We start from the raw sequence: 23,140 nt of genomic DNA, 5'->3' as shown, positions 1-23,140 counted from the left end.
CACATCAGGCTCTTTTATAGTACACAGGCGGTAAGCTGTGTACTGTACACAGCCTGTGTGTTTTATGGCCGCTGTGCTGATGGTGCCTATTGAAACTCTTCACCTGCCAACAGCTTGGTTTGCAGATGTATTGCATGATATTTTTATATGATAATATTAAAATTTTCCAGAACTAGGTGCAATCATAAACAAAGTAGGAGAGCGGTTAAACAAAAATCAGGTTGGTCTAAAGAAGAAGTCTATGTTTTCTTTAACCTGATATATTTTCTAGTTTTTTCTCCAGTTAGACTAATTTGCTGTCAGGCAGGAGGTTGTTTTTGCAACTCAGGCAGACTCCAGAAATTAATTTATCCAAATAACCAAGTCCTCCTGGGCCATGGAGGTTGGGACACTGAAATGGCCCTGGTAGGCTAAAGCCGTCTTTTGAAGTCTGGAATGTTTTGGCTGACTTAGAGCAGGCGACTGGAGTGGAGGGGGGATCGTTTTCACTGACCCATGGGATTTTTAACCATTTTCATATACTGAGAACAAAACAAAGTGAGGAAAAATGCCTGAACTGATTTGCATTGACTTTCCTATCAAAAAACAGAGAGGAACAATTTAAGTGAGGCTGAAAGTAGTTGACTTTTTTTACCCAAAATTTGTTCAGTAGAGGATGGATATATTGCATAGGAGTTTAATCATTTTGATCATCTTAAAAACACATGAAGGGAAAATAGACATTAAAAATGTCTATTATGTGGTAGACCTTCTCTGGGTTATTTTTAGGGGTGTACCAAACACTCATTCAAAAATCAGACTCAGTCAATGTTTCTGCTATTGACATGTTACATGCAAAACATATGTTTTTCCCATTAATTAATTGCATTAAAACACCCTCCATTATCAGACTATAAAAGCATTGACCAAAAGCTTTAATGCACCATATTGTGTTTAGTAAAAATCAAATGGAAAAAACAACTTCATGCTTTTATGCATAAATTTGGACAATTCCTTATTTTTAATGATGAATTTAAAACCATTGCCTCTTTTCAAAAACTGCTGCAGCATTTTACAAATCTTTCATGTCTTATTGTTCTCAAATTTTTTTTGAATTAGCCAAAGTTGGTATCAGCAGATCAGATCTGAAACAAAACCATAGAAATCAGTTTTATTTTCCTTAGATTGAAAGGAATATATATATATATATATATATATATATACTGTATATATGAAATATTTAATCTGTCTTCCTGTACGATTGAATGCTCTGTTGAATAAAACACCTGCAGTAGTCACCCTAGCAGATATAGGTCAGACTTTAATTGCAACAAGAAGATGATATGCTTTTAATAAACAGGCCCAAGGAAAGCAAAGTGCAGGAAACTAGGCAATCTTTGAGTAACGGGCCACTTGAGTTTCCAGCGTAATAAATAATTCACAAGTCCTGCGTGATGAGCTGCTGAGGACAGAAATCCCTAATGACAGCTTTTTATAACCTATGACTCAGCGGCCCATTATGCTTCTGACATCCCTACACTGACCACATCCCCTGTGCATGCTCGGGGTTTACTCTGTTCTCAGCCTGTACACTGCTGCATTTTATTGCTTCAGATTTATTTTATTTTAATTTATAAAAGGATTTTTTTTTTAAATCATTGACTGAACATTTTTGATGCTGAAAATCACTGTTATGAACTTATTCACTTTAATCCTTTGTAAGTAGTTTTTTTTTTGTAATTGAAAATGTTTTTCTTTTCAAACAGGTTAAATTAAAACCAGTATATAGCTTTTTGTGTAATTTTATGTATTTTTAACCTATAAATTGTGCTTTTACTCTCTTACATTCTTGCCAAAGAGATCAAATAAATCAATGATAAAATGACTGTTTTCAACATGGTTTCTAAGAGATCTTGTAAAAAAGAAAAAAAAAATCTTGACAAGTTTAAAAATTCAGGAACAACTAGTGATGAGCCATTGATTTTTATGGTATTTTCTTACAACTTATAAGCAAAGGTAATGGTACGTTATGTTTATAACATTTTCTTTGTGACCATCTTTGTTCAAATTTGTTGGGCATAATGAGCACAATTCTTTTACACAAAATTTTATCTTAAAGTTGAACAAAACTGAATTAGTGTTAATAGCTCAACAGATTACTTCTTTTTGTGCTCATGAATATAGTAGCAATAAAATGAACTCAAAACACAACAAGATACTGGAACAAAACAACTGTTGTAAAATGGTTATAATTCAGAGAAAGTGAAAAATGGAAGTGAGATTCCTAAACATTTGTTCATTCCCCCCACTCCCCTGCTTTTTCTATTTTTTAAGTTTTTAATTTTCTTTCTCTCTGTGTGTATGTATATTTGCATGTTTAAGAATCTACTCTTATTGACTTTGGTTAAGAGTTTTGTGCATTTATGGATATGTTGTATTGCTATTTCTTGCTAGATGCTAGGAAAGAATTTCCAAGATTTATATTTATTGGACATGATTTGTGTCTTTTTGCTTCAACAGCTAGATTTCAGAAAGCTGCTGTAATGTTCTAACAACACTTCAGCTAAACTCTCAATGTTGCCACTTATTTCTAAAGAACTGCCTTACCCATTTCAAGGTTGCAGTAGATAACTTTTATAAAATATGTTTTCAACATATACTGTATGTTTAAAACTGTTGTGACAGTATAACATGAGACAAATATTCTTTAAAAAAAAATCAAGCTCCTCTGCTTCTTCCCTGTAATCCTATTGCCGTATGTAGAAATCCACTGCTCCTGATCAGAAGCAACCAAACAGAGCCAAGACGGAGGAAGTTAGGTCTTACCACTATCAATCATTAGCTAATGGAGGAGAAACAACTTACCGATACAGATGAACTGTTTATCGGTGGCATGCTAAGTAGCAGTCACATTCAAGGCAGGCTCCACTGGGAGGAAGCAGCTATAGCACAGTAGAAAGGAGGGAGTGTTGAGCAGTGTGTACGCAAAAGTGATTCACAGTTTTAAGACCTTCCTCATGGCTTTGATTGATTGTTTCTGACCAAGCAACGTATGTCTGCAGATGGCAGTAGGACCACAGGGAAGAGGCTGAGGAGGTAGTTTTTTTCACTGATTATCTGCATCATAAATTGTCAGGATATAGTGACAGTTTTAAAAAAAATATGTAAAAACATATTTTTATAGCAGTTTCTTGCTTTAGTGATCACGTCTTGCTCTGTTGAGGATCTTTGTACAAGGATACATTTAGTAAAGAGCTAGACTATCATGCTTCCTCTGAGTTTTGATATGACTTGTTAACAATTTGATGAATAACATGTCATGACTTGATGACTTTGTGGTTCATAATATTTTTTCATGGTTTTTGTTGTTTTGGAAGAGCTCTACAGAAAGTGTTGTTTTCCTGATCCAAAAATTAGGTTGTTGTTTGAAGATCATTTAATAATAAAAATTATAGCACCACACTGCACTTTTCTCTATTGTGGCTCAGCTAAGACTGCCCTAATAAAGAGTGTACTGTGGACAGGGTTTGGATTGAGTCAAACCTATCTGAGTCTAGATTTTGAGAATCAGTGGTGGAGAGTGTCATTTTAAAATAATTTCATCTTAATTGTCTGATCCATTTTTACATAATCATTTGCTGGAAATATGTAAAATAACAAAGCAAATATGGTATTTCAGGAAATTAAAAATGTGCATTTTTTTCTGCTTTAGGCGTACAAAGGGAGATCTGAGCTCATTTCAGTCCCTGTTGCTACTGGTGCGTATGTGTGAGGTAAGAAACACATTTTCACCATTCTGCCTTAGGGCTGTGACTTAAAGTGTTACAGTGTTTGATTGGCATAATGGCCCCATACCCCCCTAGGTAGGGTCATTCTGAGCAACATCTGGACCCATTGTGCTTTTTTGTACGTGCTTGTACTAAGAAGGCAAGGGCTCATATGGTTTTGGTTGATAACATTATTGCTATCTTTTCTAACCCCTCAGATGTCACTAAGAATAGGTGGTTAATTTTGCATGCCAAAAAAGGTCTCCAATACCAAGGAACACTTACTCTTGTCCTCAAAGTTAAGTCTGAGAAATAAATCTGGTGCATTGATGAAGTATCTGACAATAGAGTTAGCACACCACTAGTAGTTTATAGTAACACAGCGGACACGGGCAATTAGGCTCACCGAGTAATTTACAGTACTGCTCGCAGGTGGTGACCTGGAAAGAGCCAGGGACCACCTTAGCAACAAACTAGATCATTTAGCCAGGTAGAGTAGCAACTCTGTAGGATGTCCAAATGAAACAGAGCAATTAGAGATTGTAAAAAGCCTGACACATTTCAAACAGATTGTTATTTTTCTTTTTGTAAAATGAATAACCCTCTGCAAAAAAAAAAAAAAAAAGATTTTTTGGGGGGTTTGTAATTTTAAGGAGAGTGAATGATCACCTTTATGTGTTGTTGATCTTTTTACGTCAGTGCACAGTCCGCTTGTTGGAGCTACCTATTAATTATGAAATACTGTAGGTCTTGCCCATTTCATTTTACTGCGTCTTCCTGCTGAACTTGGTGTGAAAGGCTGCTGTTCTTAAATAGGTATATAAAAAGTAAGAACAGAGAAGGTTCCCTGTGCAGCAGCAGCTTTCTTCTGCATTATGTCACTAGTGTCAAAAAGGCAACACTGAAAAAACACATCATTTCACACATCCTAGAAACTAAAATACATGCTGAAAATTGGCTAATTTGTTTGCACTGTTGGTAGTAATATAGGTTTGTCGCTAATTAATTATACATCTTCTGTGAAATATGTCTCATGGCAAACATGAAACTCAACAAAACTTATTAGGATTTTCTATAATGGAGTAGCACAAGCTGAAAAACATCACCCTTTTCTGTATGTCTGTCTCTGTCTTGCTCAATAATTTGTAAGGTCTCCCAGTATTTTAAAATAGGAAGATAAGCAATATCACTATTTACATGGTTTGTCAGCCTTTAACATAGATCAGCTGATAAAATACCATCTTTGTTAGTTGATTTCTTATCACATAAACAGAGGTCCAAAAGACACTGCATTTTTAAAAACTATTTTAAATGCTCCTTACGTCTTTGTTTCGTGATTCTTAAAAGAAAAAAAAAAAATCAAAACTAGTGCGACCCAGAGAACTCCCTAAGATTGAGTCAGATTTTAATCAGCAGATAATAATTGCTTTAAGAATATGTTAGTCCCATCAACGGCAGGGCCACAAGATTTTGGAGAACAGTTCACCTATTTTCATTCAGAGTCCCTACAAATAGGCATGGCCGCTAATTGGCAAAAACCTCCACGATGTGAGCGGAACCACAGCACTAACAGCTGTGTGTGGTCCACAAGTGCTGGCACAGCTATTTTCAAGCCTCAGACCTAGAGAAATACAAAGTATGTTTACTCTACACCTGTACTGTAACTTTGCCTTGAGGACAGACGTAAACCGCAACATGTTCAGCTTTCTCTCACATTAGTGTTGTTAAGGTCAATTGTCAGTTGTTTTCAAAGATCCATATTTTAAATGTGCCTCACTTCTGGGTAACATCGACTACAAATGTAGGAAACATCCAAAGAAGGAACTATTAACCTGCTTCAGTGGCGTAGGACAATGTCCGCTTAACATTTTTGCTGCTGATATTCAATCTTACAGTAGCTTTTAGATGACGTGAACGTGAATCAACCTCATTTATTTGCTTGGCAATCTGAGGCAGATTGAGTGACAGCCACAGAACATCACATCACTTATGTAAAGCTTCCCTCAGCCACCACGAAATTAGAGTGCCTGTTGCTACACACTGCTGCCTCCTTCTTCTGGACGAATGAAACGGCAGCCTCCCTGGTTCAGAAGTTCACATTTTGGATGCGTGCCGGAACTCCTCGCAGTCGGTGATGTTTGTCTACTGCGCAGGTGGTCAGAATGGCGTAAAATTTGGTCCTAAAATGTTGGGTCACTTTTTAAAAAAATATTACTGTGAGTTTGTGTTACTGAATTAAAAACTGAGAAAGGGACACTTTTTCCCACCTGCTGCAAGTGTATTAATATTTCTCCCCAAAACAAATAAATCACATACATGTGCACACATCTTTGACATGTCTCAAGGCTTGGCTGAGGAAGCTATTTATTCTCAGGCACAGTTAACTACTGGCACATATGCTTTAGAGTGGAATGCCATTCAGAATGCAGAAAATATATTTAGTTCTCGCCAACAGACAGCAAAAGGCACCAGTGGGTCTAGCCCCCGTGTGAGAACAGCTATTTCTGTCACAGTATAGACTTTCAATTACTGTAATCTGGTGCTTCACTCCTTCAAGAAAACCACTATTTAGATACATCAGATATGACATGTACAGTACAAGCCATAAAGACGGATAAATTAGCTGAGAAATTTAAAAAGTGTCATTTTGGGGTATAAAATCTACAGATACTGATCAGTGTAATTACCCCCTTGCCTTATTATCCGTCTTGTTCCCTTGGGCAATAGCATAGATATTAGCAATACTTTGCTTTGGAGGAAAATGAGGATATAGGATACTGCCTAGTATTTGGTTTGACAGATGTAAGCTTTGCTTTTCAGTTTGTGTAAGCCCATTAATACATAGGTGCTTATAGATGGTGGAAATACCCCACAGCTGCAGTCTGCTTCTTGCCCCAAGAGTGACCCCCAAAAAACACTCAAGCTTCACAGCCGGGCAGCCCTTCTGCCACTTCCAGTCCTGCAAACATATGTCTAACAAACCCACTGATCGTGATAAGTAGAGCTTTCGAAAATCTCTACTAACCAGAATGTGGTCAGTAGATTGTTATCAAACAGCTTTGCTATCCTCACTTATATACGGCTTTATCATAGTTTCCCTAAATGAGAACAAAGCACTTTAAGAGCAACAAAAATTAAGAATTTGTGAAATTTAGTCACTTTGTGTCCAGTCCAGCTGTCATTTAATTAACACAAGCATGCGGTTCAGAAATACAGGCAGACTGTTTAGCGAAACTCAAAAAAGACAACACCTGGGTAACCTGCACTTTTTATTGGTAAAATAAGATTTTGAAGGTAAATGAAAACAATGATAAACTGTTTCATATGAGCTTGAGCACAGAACTACAATGAGTGGAAAACCCGTTACAGGATTAGATTAAATAACTAGCTTTTTTACACACTTTCCCCCTTTTTTAAATTTTAGGGTTAGGATAGGATAAGACTCGGAAAGACTCTATGTGGGGTGTAAGACCCATTAAGAGTCTTACACCCCACATAATTAATTCTTACTGAGTTATCATATCTATATTGCCCTTGGCCTACACACCAATTATGAGTTGTTGTAAATTATCATTTTACTTGGTAAGTTGCATATTTTCTGAAATGGCACATAGCTAGTTATATAGCCAGTTTAAAATTTCTTTAGTTTATAAAAGGTTTTTTCAAGCTATGACAGTGACAGAAAAAAATATAATAATTTTGTTGTATAACAAACACAAGTATGACATATTTACAATCACAAACTATATTTTACTGTTGCTATAATACATTAATCATTACATTTATATTAATAGTGTTATCAATCCTTCTTATTTTGATTGCGAGAAGCAAAAATATAGAATAGACACCTCCTAGATCGATCTCTCTTTGCATTTCTCCTCTTTAAAAAAGTAGCACCTGGAGTAAAACAAGCATTAATTGGGCTATCTGCTGAAGTAGAGATTAGCTGCGTAATCGACTTGCTATTCAAAGCTTCCCAACTGTAGTTTATAAACAGTATTACGTTTAGAGTGATGGGTCGTTCTCCTTAACTCTTCATGCTATGACTATGTGTGTTTTTCACAACCGCAACTTTTTCTACAAGGCCAATTTTTTTGTAAACAAATGGACAATTTTTGATGACTTCTTTCATCCACCTTGCTAAATTTCAGCAGTAACAAGTGAGATAGGGATAGTGCTGCTTTAACTGCATACAACAGAAGAAAACTCCACTCACTTACACACTTCATCTGGCATTTCATTAAAATGACTTTAACCATCAGAATTTAGATATTCCATGTATGAAATTTTGTCCCTTTCACAGCCAAGCATCATAAAAACATTATGAGTTTAAAAATTCAATTCTGCTGAATGAGTTGGACTCAAACATGTTGCCTCAAGTTGGCAAAAAACCTCAACATTATAAACCATCCGTACAAGGAGGTGACTGGTGAAATTGGAAATGTGTCCCATAAGCAACAAGTAAAAGCTTTTCTTTTACTCCACAGATTTTTTTAATCTATGGAAAACAGTTATTAAGAATAAGTTGAAATATAATGGTACTTTCTTTTTTTTATTTGAGTCTGACGGTGAAAAAACTAAACTAAAGCGTAAAAGTAGTGCAATCTTACCTTACTGGTTTCAAAGTCTTTATAGTAGAATCTTGTGTTTGCTCTGAAGTCATGATGCAGATTGTTTTTTCTGTTTTCCTGCTTTACATTGACAGAATGTGTAAAATATTCAATATTGATGTTCTTTTGTCTTTGGCAAGTGAAACACTCAGATATAATACCTGTTCAACCAATTTTTAAATGAAGACATACATTACAGTTGAAATACATGTATTTAAGAATACATGTATTTTTACATGTATTTACATGCATGCATTTGAAATGTAATCAAGTGCATTTTTAAGGGCAAATATGCAAGCAGGCCTTATTATGATTGATATTATTCTGTAAAACTATAATCTTTCATAGTTTTAAGGCGACTTTTAGCATTCACAGCAGATTTTGATGCAGTTAGTCCATCTTGTTAAAAGCTTAATATAATAACAGTATATAATGCTCTAAGTGGCTATCATAATGTATCAGCCTTTCAGTCATTTAATTAAAGTATTAAATAACTTTCAATGTGATACTATATTGCTTTCTATGCATGAATGAAGTGATTTACAGAACATATTGTATCTAAGCGAATGTGCTGTTTGTGGATTTTAAATTAAATACAAAAATGGATAACAGAAATGTAATTTTACATAAATTATTTGTTTCTTATAGAAGCTATTTATGCTTTCAGCCTTGGAGCAAAATTGGTCCCGCTTGACTAAGATAATATGAAATTAATTTGTAAGTCATGCCTATGGTTTGCTGCTATGAGTGAACAATACCTACCTTCACTTAGTGCTCAAACTTTTTAAATGTCCTGGAGGAGTTCTGGTTTGAGTCCCAAACCTACTGAGATTTCCTAATGAAGGCTTTACCTTCCAGGCAAGCATATTTCTCCAAATGACAGTAATTTACATATGATGTATTTAGAGAAGAAGAGGGCAGGCTAATTCTATTTGGAGATTTTCCTTTGTTTTAGGAGTCATTAGCAGCTAGCTGAAATCTAATTTTTACAATTTCATCAGGCCATCTTGGAAAGCCTCTGTGAGCTCATCAGAGAGGAGCATTTATTGCTAAGTGTTCTCTATTGCATTAGCACACAATAAAGCGGCCAGGGACTGCTACAGACGTTTATGTGGAATCCAGTTAACACTCTGCCAATTCGTTTTTTATTGGGACACAATCAATTTTTATTCATTTTAAAGCCAGAATGATTTCTTTCATTGTGTGCCTACTCCAGCTTATTATGCCTTAAACTAATTACCCAGTTGTTTTCACAAAATGCAGATGTTTATGTTAAAGATTTCCTCTCTGAAATGCAGACCTGATGTGCATATACATACACTTTCCACTGTGATTTAAGCAAAAATAATTGTATTCATCATTTAATTTCTATACATCTGCAAACAGAGGAAGGTCTAAGTAGCAAACTGATTTTGAAAATGGTAAGAAACGTAATCAACTTTGGGCTAAATGTGTATTTTGCTTCCTTTTTGCTGTGACAATGTGAGTGTTTCTTTACTGAGATGTAACAAAACTTTTCATGTTTTAAAAGTGCATTTCACACAGCAGAAACAAAATTATTTTTACTTCTGGAAAAACAAGTTTGATCTGTTTCTTACCCTTTAACTATTAAGACAACTCACTGCATTATTTGACATTTACAGCTGAAGCCACTGTATTTTAAACAACTGAGAACAGCTGATATTCTTACATACGCAGTAAGATTATTTAATACTTTTTCATGTGCACCCCGTTATGTAAAATGCCTTTTACATGGATATAGAGGTGAAAAAACTTATTTTAGTACCTGTGTTTATAGTATGCTCCGATAAGATACTATACGTGTCTATGGGATGAAAGGTATGAATTTAACAGTGTGCTACTGCCTATGGACAAAATAAGTTACTTTCTGCTGTGAAAATAGACATGTTCTTGTTCATTTTTACATACTTAGTCATTACCTGATCATGAGTGAATCCTCATCAGTACATAGACAAAAGGTCTGCATGGCATAGCACGGGATTCAGTAATAGTATCATCCGATCTTATGCACATTTCAGAACCGTACTGCATTTGTGTGCTATTCATGGTGCATCTGAGTTGCAGCACTTATACCACATAGTTTTCAAGATGATTGCATCAAATCATTGACTTGCAATAATTCCTCACCTATCTGAAAGCATGTAATAAAAGGACTTATTCCTACACATGCTGGATGTACTCTGAACTCCTTTGTACATGCTCAAACATGCTTTAATAGCATGTTTGATTATACAAATATTAGATTTTAAGAGCCAGTATTTTTATTATTTTTTATTACCTGATCTTTTAAAGCAGGTACTACACTGATTTGTAGTTGAACATTCAAGTATTGTTGTTGTGTACTCATTATTTGCTAAGCTGCTTTTGTAGACAGCCAAGACACCTCGGCATGTGTAGAGGAAAAGTGGCTAAAGTCCTCTTAGTGTGAGTTATATGAGTGCCTCTTTACTGCAATGTAATAATTAGAGTGCTTAAGTGCTCCTTGAGCAAAGACAAACCTAGATACTCTCTTCCTCTTCAGCCCCTCCTCTCCTTCACTAAGAAGGTCTTTAATGGCTCCCATTTGACTCAGATATCATTTATTGTTTGGTATCAGGTGTACACCTTGTACCATTCACCATTCGTGCTGAAGCATTCTCGATGTTAATGGTTGTAATATGGGCAAAAGACTTAAAGGCTTACTCCTTACTCTTTATTTTATAACCTCTTGTTGCATTGTCATTTCTTAATACTAATCCTTGTATTCTCTCTTTAGGAGTGCCTATTACCACAAAAAAATCAAGAAATTGTCTTCTAAAAATAATGCAAAAATGTATTTGCTCATTGTTCAAAATGTTTTATCTGTGTGCAAAGATATCCTTGCTGTTTCTGTTGAGGGATTTACCTCGCAGTGGTCCCCAGAAGACTTCAACAGGCTAAAAAGATGACAGGTTATCATTGATCTGCCCATAGTGAAATCCATTAAAAAATGTATGGGCTGTTGTGCATTAACAGTGCACTCTACTGTTTTCGATCCATTAGAGGAGCAGGGCATGGGGCCCCTAGTGGCCTGTAGGCCCCACAGAGGTCCTTGAGCTTTCATTTAATTAAATTACCTTATAATGAAAACAGCCATAATGAGATTAATTTTAATTATTCATCAGTGGCCGATTTGAGGGAGAGACAACATTAATAATGCATTAAAGGGCTAAACATTTTTCAATTCAATGCCTTTTCCTTTTGTTAAAGGTGTAATTTATTAAGTGCTGTGCAGCTGCTAAATGTGTCAGTGGTGAAGACGTCCAGACGTAAAGGTCGGTTAGACCGGCTGTTGAACTGCTTCATAATTATATTTAAATGTCTGTCATGGTAATAAATATGGACCAAGTAATACAGCTATCCACATAGCTGTAAAAAAACAGCATAGATATTTTTTAGTACACTTATTTTGAGTTGCTTAAAGCTAACTGGATTTTCAGTCAATACCTGAAGCAGAAAAGTAATCACAACTTGTTTCCCTTCTTTGTTGATTTTTGCATATTTCCATCAGATTAGTAGGTTGATTCCCCACGTGTGATCACATTAAACCACTTTGGTGTCTGGCCAACAGCATTGGGGAAGATTGTTACACTGTGTAAAACTAAAATTAGCTGGCTTGTTAATATGCTTTTTTTTGCTTTCACTGGGCAGCCAGAATTGCACATTTGAGATCTGTAAGATGACACTGTGAAATTTATGGTTTAGGTAGCACATTTTACAATGAAAAGTGTCATGAACAGATAAGAGCTTAGAGGAAACAAAACAGCAGAAGTGACTTAATCTAGGAGACAAGGATGTCATTGGGATGGAGAGCTGGGTGCATTTATCAGGTCTTCATCAATACCTAATTAATAATTCAGGCACAGTCTGGGGCTTCTATAGGGCAGGGTTTCAACCAGCTTGTAATTTTGTAAATTGCTTAGTCATCATGCTGTGAATGGACCAGGGCCGTCTCCCTGAAGTTTAATCCAGATGTGCTTGTAATGTTGTCAGATATACTGTGAGGAAAAAGATGAAAGGTGTAAGAGGCCCTCATAGAAAGATTACTGCATAAAAACATGGAATGAGCAATCTATTGTAAGCAACAGGTAACTATATATGGGTATTTATACATAAAGTATACTTTACCAAGAGTAGTCTCTGTTTATCAGGAAAGCTTTGATACTGGGAGTAAAAGAAATTAACAAATTGATAATGTTCAATCATTCATTTTAGTTGTGCTATTTTGGCTACAAACTGAATCTCAGCAAACTTAGGTTTTATGCATATTAAATAAAAAGTACACTGTATGCACAGAAATAAAATTTTAAATGTATATATTTTTTTAATTTTCCATTTTACATTGCCATATGTATTTATGTATTATTGCATGTCCTAATCTATACCTAATTGTATGCATTTGAAATCAATCAAATAATCAATCAGTCAAATAGAGAAAAACAGAAGCCTTTTTCAAATAACATAGCAGAATATACAAAACAAAGCAGAATATAAATGAAAATGAAATAGAAATAGAAATAAAACAATTCAAATTGCCTATGAATTATTATATTTTTGAACACAACATGGACGTTATTGTTAGGAAACTGGATTTCCCTATGGATATAAGTCGCTGACAGATTTCAGAAAAAGAAACAAACAGAACTAGCAGGCACTTTGTCCTTTCTTTCATTCAATTGTGAGCAGTTTAAGGTGTCAGAGCTGTATACCTAATAAATAAACAAATCTCTCAATTACCCCTTGCCAGCCCTCTGACAGCTTCCATTGAGAGAAAAATGTCTTCTAAATGGTCTGACTAGTTTTACCTGTTCTACCTACAAAATGTTCTATTCTTCCACCTAGTTTCTGTGGCATTAGAAGGTTTTTATTTATTTATTTATTTTTGGGCTATAAAAATGTTGTTCTCCAGTAAGTAATGTGAACTGCTACTGCTACTGTTTGTTTCAATACAAGGCTGCTGAGCTGCTACTTTTGGACCTGTCTAGCTGGTAGACATGAGCTCACAAAGCTTTGCTAAGTCACATATTGAAAGGAGACAATGTTTCTGCTGTTGTGGTTGAGCCAACTAGATGTTTTTAGAAATAAAACACCTGCTGTTTCGGTCATAAGATAACCTAATTAAAAGGATAAAAACTTCACAGTCCATTACAAAATTTCCCATTTTGTGCTTTATGCTTCTCATTGTAGAAATGGATCCCTGTAACAAATGCAGTGTTTATTTTGGAGTAATGGGCGAATCCCAGCATAAGCAGTCTTGTTGTGGCTTCATTTTTGATTTTAACAAAGACCTGCTGAATCGGGGATATATCAGCAGAGTTCACTGAAACATATCACATTTCTCTTCCAACAATGTAGTTTTGAAAGGAGAATTTATCTGTTTTCATCACATCATAAAATATGTATTTACTGTCTGAAGAGATCTACGGTCCAGATTTTAAGAAAAAAAATATTCCTAAAGGCAAAGGAGTTGAAAGTTTAACTCCAGTTCCTATCTTATAGCCTTTTCTTTTACTTTCTAGACAGCACATAAAGTAAATATCAGTCCTTCTAATGTTGACTTGTACCAATGAACAGAGCTACATGATAGTAATAAATGTTAAATTGAGATTTGTTATTGTTGAATATACCAAATATTCAATTCTTTTTGATTGTACGGCTTTATTAAAATGTAAAACGTATCAAGAACTAGCTGAAAATTAGTGGCATAACAGGATTAAAATTGTAATGTATTTTATCAAAATTCCTTATTCCCCTTTTACACCAGACATAAATCAGCCAGAACAGGGAAGATCTCTACAAGTCCAGGGACTGTTCTTTTGCAGTTTTTCCAGAACAAAATCCCTTTCCTCAATTAGTCTTCAATTAATAAATTGAAGACTTTTGTTAAGTTGGAAACTCTTCAATTTAATAATCTCAATATAGGATCTTATCTAGAATTAAATATGGATGATTTACCATAAAAGAGCAAATATTTAGTCATGTATTAAATTTGCAAATACATCCAATATGTGCATATTTCTACAACTTTTTTTATTTAAAAAAATATGTTTGATGTATTAAACAGTACTGCGAATTGGCCCGAGGAATCTAAGTATTATCAAACTCTAAGAAAACAAACAACTCAGACAAAATTTACTCTTGGATGTTCAGTCTTTCTTAAAAGTGTGCAAAATAATTCTGCTCCTGGAGCTTTCTTATTAGTTCATAATTGCTTGTTTTGACAAGTTCTAAACATTCTTCTACATCATCCAATCCTGGATTCCTCATCATGGCAAACTCTTTCCTAGGATTTGTTATGATACCTAAAATTCACTTTAGGAAAGTGTTCAAGTTAAATAATCTAGTTGTAAAAGTATTCAGGTCACGTGCCAGGATGAAAAAGTGCCATTTTTTAAGCTGACATGGGTATTGTTTAATATAACTCTATTGGGTAATTTAAGAAACATGTTTGTCTTGAATTTAATTCATAATTTTCCTTTAGAAAAGGTCTTAAAAGTATTCATTTACAAAGATTACGCTAATCAATTGCTTACATTTGCCTGTATGGACGAGTGGTACAGCAGCAGTGGTAGCTTACCAATGACATGTAGCCTGAACACATCTGCGAGGATTAGTCATCAGAGAAGTTGAAGGACAAGCGACAGGACTGGCCTCTAGCCAAGGCAACAATCTAATCACACCCACACCGGACTGGCAGCTTTCCATGTAATTTAACAAGTCTATATTGAACTCTATTGTGCAGCTCATGTACAGACACTGCTGTGGTTGCAATCTAAAGGATCTCACCAAATGGCTAGAAAATATTAGTACATTTTGATGATCAGACCCCTTTAGCTCCGTGGCTTGTATGTGCTAGGCTCCAAGCTGTGGAGAAGCGGACACACGCGTCCAAATTGGGTTGTTGGCTGAATTAAATTGTGAGGCTTTTCGGGTGTGTTTTAAATGCACAAAGTACTTTTCATACTTTCAAGGAGAATTCTGACGATTGTATTTGGGACTATTGTAAGGATGAGAAGAAGGGTAATGAGCTGGAAAGAAAGGAGCAACTGCTACTATTTTTGCATTTTGATTGGGAACAAGTTCCATGTTTAGACACCTTGTTTCCTCTGTAGCTTTATGGCAGGGCAATATATGGTGCTGTGATTTTAGCATGTTGTCGAAACTCACATGCGCTTTTACCCTTAACTTTCACCTCACTAGTTACCACCTCATTTGGAAAACAGTAACCCATCTCTGCATCTGATGAAATAAGTGCTTATTTAACACATTTTCTGCATCAGAAGTTGTGTTATACTGAACTGGTTAAGTAGCATGCGCAGTACAGGGCTATCTGCCATTGTTTTTTACACCTGTGGACTATTTCACACCTCCACAGGGGGTGTACCACTATGAGAGACTCTAATCACTGTAGATGAATAAACGGGCAGCTGGACTGCAACAAATGGGTTCACTGAAAACTGGTTCTGTAAATGGGGCATAAAGCTAATGCCAGGATGGTATGTGCTCTGCTGCAACCCCCGACATCCCCCCCAAAAAACACTTGCGTTCTCTACTGCTTCTGAAAATCCTCACTACATATCAGCTTGTACTAAGCAGTTTAATCCAAATACTAACAAGAAAAACAACTTTTGTAAGCATATGCTTCTGAAGGATAATTTTCCATAAAGATTTTTTTTTATGTATTTCCCACTATAGTGTTGCAAGCTAATTAAACCAAGAATATGTACTGTACAATACAAAGATAATTGATGATTTTTCTTTTTTAAATCAGTGAAAAAGACAGATATTTCGTTCATTCCATCCATCCATTATCCAACACACTTATCCCTTGTGAGGTCATGAGGGGTGCTGGTGCCTACCTCCAGAGGTCAATGGGCGAGAGGCAGGGTACATCCTGGCAGGACAACATAGAGAAGACAGCACAAACAAACATGCATGCACACACCCACACCTAAAGAGAGTTTAGAGAAATCAGTCAACCTGACAGTCATATTTTTGGACTGTGGGAGGAAGCCAGAATACTCAGAGAGAACCCAAGCATGCACAGGAAGAACATGGAACTCCATGCAGAAAGACCTCGGACCAGGTTTCAAACTCAAAACCTTCTTGCAAGGCCACAGTGGTACCAACTGCACCACTGTGCATGTGCGTGTCGATATTTCCTTACAAAGACTAAGTGTTTTGTGGAGAGTTCATTGCAAATTCTATTTCCTCCCAGGGGAAATCACCTTTTAGTAGGGAAACTGCTGCTGCAAACACCTCAAGAGGAAACAAATATTGCATATCATTAAGTTTTATTGGAATACCTCACAATGATGTGTTTGTAAAAAAGAATGTGCTGCATCAGGAAGTCTGTGCTCTCTGTGCAAAGGCAATATTAGTTATTATTTCATTTTTAGGAACATGTAGTTTTTTGCTTTTGGTTTTGCTCACCTTTACCTCTAATGATAAAGTCTTGGTTATTTTTTCATATTCAAATTAACTGACAGCACGTCCTGTGTACTTGATGGTGGTAGCACAAAGATAGTGTTCAGGAAAAACAGTGAATGAAAGGCTGTCTTCTTTCCTAATTATGACTACAGTGAAAAGTAATAATAATAAATGGAAGCCACCAGAACTTAGCATGTGGACTGGGCCTCCATTGAAATACTCCTTTATTATATTTTAGAGGCAGAAAATGGAAAAAAGTACAAAACATAAATAAATCACAAATATTCTCTCTGTTGGTAAAGAAATAGTCCTCTAAATCAGATTCACATTTCCATATGTCCATGATAACATCCGTTACTATAGCATCTGGAAGCCTGCCAATCAATTTTTTTTTGCTGTAGACAGAAAATGCATCGTATTCCTGCTAAAAAGATGACCTCAGCAGATTTTTTCTACTGACAGGACACAAAACGTAAGACCTATAGTACAAGGAAACCTAATAAACTTGATCAATTTGTGGGAATCTAGTTGTGGACTCCTAGCTCAAGATATCTTTCCAATCATAGACTGTGTTATTTCCTTATCCCTTAATTTTGGGTTATTACTAACCTTAAATCCATGACTTAGATTGTTAAATAATACTGCATTTTTAAGAAAATGTTATTTTTAGTCGTTAAGCTCATGCTTTTCTGCCATGACGGTATCGGAAAATAAAGAGATCACAGTATCCTCTTTTGTGTCATGACTAAGTTGCTGCACATTCATTTGACATATGAATTAACACAACACTGTGAGGACAATTATTAGCCAAGTGAGTATTGTGATCACAAGATCATTTTTAAGCATATTTTCTAAGTCTAAACTGGACAAACTTGAATGCTTAATAGATTTAACCAGTGCAGGTGACGCATATCTGTGTGTGATGTGATCTAAAAGATAAATACCCTAGATCAAGATGTGATTATTTAGCATCTCCTTCTACTTATTCACTGACGCTTAAAAACTCAGTAATTACATACAGTCTCTCAGAAGGAAGCAGCACTCTTGACCTCACTAATATGTTGGGGTGTAATCAAACGCTTTGTTTCAAATAGTCAAAAGGGCCGCAAGAAATGTGACTGCAAGAAGTCTACATCTTCCAAAAGGTTATTTTTCATGCAGGACAAAACTTCATCATATGCATTCAATACTCCTCTTAATGGTTAGCCAGTAACGACGGTAAAAATGAAAAGTTATGACATGGTCCCCTTTCCTCACCTGATCTGAACCCAAATGAGAACTTGTGGGCAGGTCTTCAACAGGAGATTAAAAGTGAAGAAAAACAGTTCACCTCTCCGAACAGTGTCTGGGAGGCTGGGATTGCTGCTGTATAAAAGGTTGATACTCAGTAAATCAAAAAAATGTCAGACGTCATGAATGAAAGATTTATCACTGTTGTTGAAAAACAGTGATACTTTACTTTACTTGACTTCTTTACTTCAGAAATGTCTATTGGAAAGTTTTGACTTATTTATCTATCTCACTTGAACAGATAAAAATGAAAACATGAAAGAGGAAAATATGTGTTTTTCGTTTAGTTACGTAATAATTTTGCACAGTAATAGCTGTCCAATAATTGTGCACACATGGATATTCTCCTAAGAAATCCCAAACTCCATTTTTACTTTCTAGCATTCTAGGTTTATTAGTATTTTGGATTAACTGAGAACACTCTAGTTGATGATTAATAAAAATAATCCTCAAAAATAAGACTTGCCTAATAATTGTGCACACAGTGTGTTCTCTCCAAATGTTCCTCCTGTGTGTTTATCCTTGATAATTAAATGCACCTGCCATTGGTTTAGTTCTCCATGTCTGAGCAATGTGAATACAGATGCTGCAACTTCCCTTCTTTTATCCACTTAAAGTAGCTTTTTTAGGATCAAACAACATGTAGTTGAGTAGAAACTACATGTTTCACAAATGCTCAGTTTGAACGGCATGACTAATTGTGTCCTCTGAATTGTGCTACATTACTATAGCACAATTATGCCCTATTGAGTAAAATATGGGATTGATTATGTGTAGAAAAGTGATATTTTCATGAATCATTGCTCACCCCAAGAGGCTAAACTGTCTTTGTGCATCGGGGAAGCAGTTCTAGTGAGAACAGTAGTATTAATGTTAATGTCTGCCTAAATTATGCTAGAACTATTTTGTTTTTTGTTTCAGTTTTTATTTTAAGTGCTCATTTACCACTGTGATAAATTACAAGGAGACTTTGCTCACCACAGATTTAAGACTCCAATGTGTTAAATTTTGCCTGACTTTTTCACCAAATATATTTTGTCACTCTGCAGCTTCTGACATTTGAGTTTTGCATCCCAAATGTACTGTTATTTTTCTTTCTTCTTTTATGTTTTTTATAAATACTTATGAGCTGGAATCCTATGTTTGAAATGAAAAAGTTACAAAAATGTTGTAAAATTTATCATATGCAAGTTATAAAGTCCCTCCAGCTTTATCCATGACTGGAAAGTTTCTATAGTTCTAATGGTAACTTTTGTGCATACTTTAAAGTTGTAATGCTCAGTATGTTTGCTGCTGTAGTTGGAAATAAATTACTCATGACCAAATAATCCATGCATAATTTTTTGCACTGCATGTACGTCTATAGCTAACCTCAGCTGTTAAGTCTGGAGTCATTCTTAGAGCTAGTGTCCAGTGGGAGTTCCTATTAATCAAGCTGTGCTCACTTCCACTTGCTTCTTTCGGACAAATGTGGATGTAGGTTAAATATAAATGACCTCCCAGTTGTGTTGTGTCTGTTAAAGCCCTTTGAGTTAGATGGCTGTATAGTAATGTTCCTGGCTTTGATATAGTGGAAGCACATCTACTGTATATTGTCAGTAAGACAAACCCCAGCTTGCACAGCACTAAGTCTTTTGTAACTGGGTTTAGTCATTGGGGAGAATGGCGCAGGCCCAGTCTAAGTGTCTTTCATCTGGCCAATTCAAACAGACGTTTGACCCCAGACATTTGCCTAATGTGTTTTTGTTATGTGGACTCCTGGCTTCACAAATGTCACAGTGGCTGGACTAGTGGGGGTTTGGATAAGTGAGTCAGAGAGGGGAGACACGGAGTCAGCCTGAGGGAGGGGGATTGCAAGGCCACAGTTATGTGTATAACCTCTGCATTTTGCACTCTAACCTACTGGGAGTTGGTGGTGTGCTGAACATAAGTTCTACTGATGACTGTGGCCTAGATCCCACTGCAAGCCATCTGATCAGCAGCCTGGCTCCCTGCGCACCACGGACCTGGGCAGCTGTGGATGAGATGGGGAGTGCCACATTACTGGGCGCCTGGATCGTCCCAGTAAGAAGCCAATCTCAGACAGTTGGGGCGACCCTGACAAATGCTGCCATTAGGGGCAGTGTTGAAAATTTATTACCAAACATATTGGTATTTTAGGGTGCAGCTGATTTTGATTTAGTAGTGTTCCAGCTGAGGTTCTGTCTTCAAATCAGAATGTCAGATTATCACCACAGTACCCACTTACTGCCATTTTGGATAATACTTTTAAAACATCTAACACTGTTTGATCAGTTTGTGAGTGAAGATTACTTGCTTCTTGCATGTATACTCAAATTATAACTCTAGTGAAGCTTTATAAAACATGCTGGGCTTTTTTAGAATTTTTAAGTTTAAGTTGTTAAAAATATTGTTAATTTTCAGTCTCTTCATCTGTTTTGAAATAAATTGAAAAGACCATCCACAGTATGTTTTTCTATTTAGTTTGAATTGTTGCTGTTTTTACAAAGATTAAACCTAGAATAATTTTAAGATCTTACATCTCCTTGTAATTTAATTACCAATTTTTGTCTTCTTTGTTTGGCTGAGCATTGATCAGGACCCCATTTTTGAATTGTTGATTTATTCACCTCTAAAATCGATATATATATATATATTTAAAGCTGTGTTTAAATATAATTTCATGCCAAAACTATGACGTATTTTCCGTTCATTTTATTATAAAATCATAAAAAATAATATTAAGTTATACTTTTAAAAAGATGCCAGTGGTTACACAATTTAATTATCTTATATGTGTGATTAACGACTTTCATTTGGATATGTGTTCGCTGTGTAATGCCTTCAGTGGTACTTTGCCTCAGAAAGGTCTCTTTCTGAGTAATAGGTCTCCAAAGTGTGCTTGTTTTGCTCTTTTAGGGCCACTGGAGAGCAATAAAGTTTTGTCTGAGGATTTTCGAGGTCCTCTTAGACTTTCCCCAGGTGTGCTTCACTGGTCGTAAAGTGTTCTCTGTTCACATGGCATAGACAAATGTACCAGTACCCATAGAGAATTTTAACTACAGATTGGTTTGTATGCACCGTAAGAACTGCAGAATATATTAATTCTTTTTGATAATTACATGAGCAAAAGTTTAAATTGATACAATTTTAATATGGTGGAAGAAAAAATATTTCACCTGATTCAGAAAAATATTGTGCTTGTTTTGTTTGGACCTGTAATAACTACGCAGAAAGGCCACTCTGTTATTTTTAGCTTTTGACGTTCCAAGAGGTTAACCATTTTCTTTGTTCCTGGCTGTCTGTGGAAGAAAACTCCCATGTATTTCCATGTTGAGGTATGCTGTGTTTACTTTCATCTCTACTCCTTAGAGAACGCAGGCCAACCTGATGTTTGTTTATGAAACGTTCAGAACTTTCATTCACCACTTGAAAGCACTCTACTTGCTACTAATTTACCTAAAGGGACTTCAAAATTATCTGTCTGCACTGTCAAAATCTTTTTTGTGGTCATAGCCTGTCATCCTGAAAGACTTCCTTTGGAGTTTAATGAAAGCTTCCTAGATGAGTGAATTTTTTGCTGTATACACTGTGCTGAAAGGCATTTTTATATATCACAGTAACTTGGTTTTGATCCTCAAAGTAGTTCTGGTTTTAGTTTATTTACTTTGCTTTATTTTATTTGTCACATGAGCTTAGGCATGAGATCCTGATGATATGAAAACGGAGTAAAAATATCACGGTTTTGTGGTATCACAGTATATACACCAAAGTTTTTTCAGCTTGCTCTGCTAATTATAGTTATCCCTCCAACTGAGCGTGTCAATGAGAAAATCTGCTACTTTACATAAATGATGCCCATTGCTTTATAACTGTAATTTCACATTACCTTGATAAGGTTGAAAGATGACACCCAATTAGTTTCCACACCATTACTGTATTTCCTAACGGCTGGATTTTTAATTCTGTCAGCAAGACAAAGGTGTAGTACAGTACACTTCTTTCAGCCAACTGACCAGTAATAATCAGTAACATCTGGAGGAAGGTCAGTGCTGTATTCTCCCTATAGTGGGAGAAATCTGTGGTCACTAATAGTACACTGAACCGAAAAAACTGCATGATGAAAAAATTGACTTTTTAATGTTTCTATACCTTGATATTGGAAAGTGTCCTGTTCCTTTATGTTCTAACCAAGATTTTAAATAACATAGAACAGAGATTTGTTAGATGGCAGTAGGAAGAGAAAAAAGCTTTACTTCAAAATTTATTTGAACGGGTATTGCTTTTCACTTAACCACTATTGTTTTGGTTCCGTAAGGTACTGGATGTTCCAGTACCTCACAGTAACAGAGCTCTTCAACAAATTTACATCATGCAAACTTTGTCCCACATGACTCAGAGGCAATATTTAAAGCTTTTTAAACGAGGCATATATAATTAAGCTTTCTTTTTTCTTTGTATTTCCTTTTAAATCAACAGTTGAACACTTCAGTTGCTAATGACTGTAAAAATATATAAAACTGTTATTTTTTTCAAAGTTATCCTAAGTTCAGATTTCCCTACTTGGGGTAAAGGTTTAAAATGTGTAATGCTCTGCTGAGACGTATGTCAAAGAAGGAACTTGATCCCCCCAATGTGTGATGCTGAATAAACATTGTAGTAGCTCTACCCAAACAATGTTGCAGCACATGCATATGAAAATATTGCAACTGTGTCACCAGAGTGTGAGCGTTTTGTTTCATCTGAACCATTTGATCCCTTGTCACAGTGTTCCTACCTCCTTCGAACTGTTTATATATTCTAAATCAAGATAAGTAAACTCACTTTATCAGATTGTTAAAAAAAAAAAAGAAGTCACTTAAAAAGTAGTAAGAGTCTATTTAAATTTGCATTAGCCCTTATCTTAGAAACAGAATCTGGAAATTGGAGTTAGATCTATTTTCATGTGTGTGAGTAGCTGAGGGGATAACCTATTGGCAGCGGAGGACAGTTCAGATCTCTCCTCATTCTAAATTGCAGACAGGC

The 23,140-nt window shown here is 35.7% G+C and overlaps 1 protein-coding gene across 12 annotated transcripts in view; it reads left to right on the top strand.

Moving 5' to 3' along the window:
- Positions 1-23,140, top strand: part of eya1 (EYA transcriptional coactivator and phosphatase 1) — a 78,624-nt gene that overhangs the window by 4,272 nt on the left and 51,212 nt on the right. For all 12 annotated transcript variants that reach the window (XM_023326853.1, XM_023326854.1, XM_014476251.2 and 9 more), the window contains exon 2: positions 3,692-3,752. The gene's annotated coding sequence lies outside the window, so the exon portion shown is untranslated. The remainder of the gene's footprint in view (positions 1-3,691; positions 3,753-23,140) is intronic.

Source organism: Xiphophorus maculatus, chromosome 21 (assembly GCF_002775205.1).
Source record: "Xiphophorus maculatus strain JP 163 A chromosome 21, X_maculatus-5.0-male, whole genome shotgun sequence".
Lineage (NCBI taxonomy): Eukaryota > Metazoa > Chordata > Actinopteri > Cyprinodontiformes > Poeciliidae > Xiphophorus > Xiphophorus maculatus.
The sequence above is the reverse complement of the archived record's forward strand: the minus strand, read 5'-3'. Positions and strand labels throughout refer to the sequence as shown.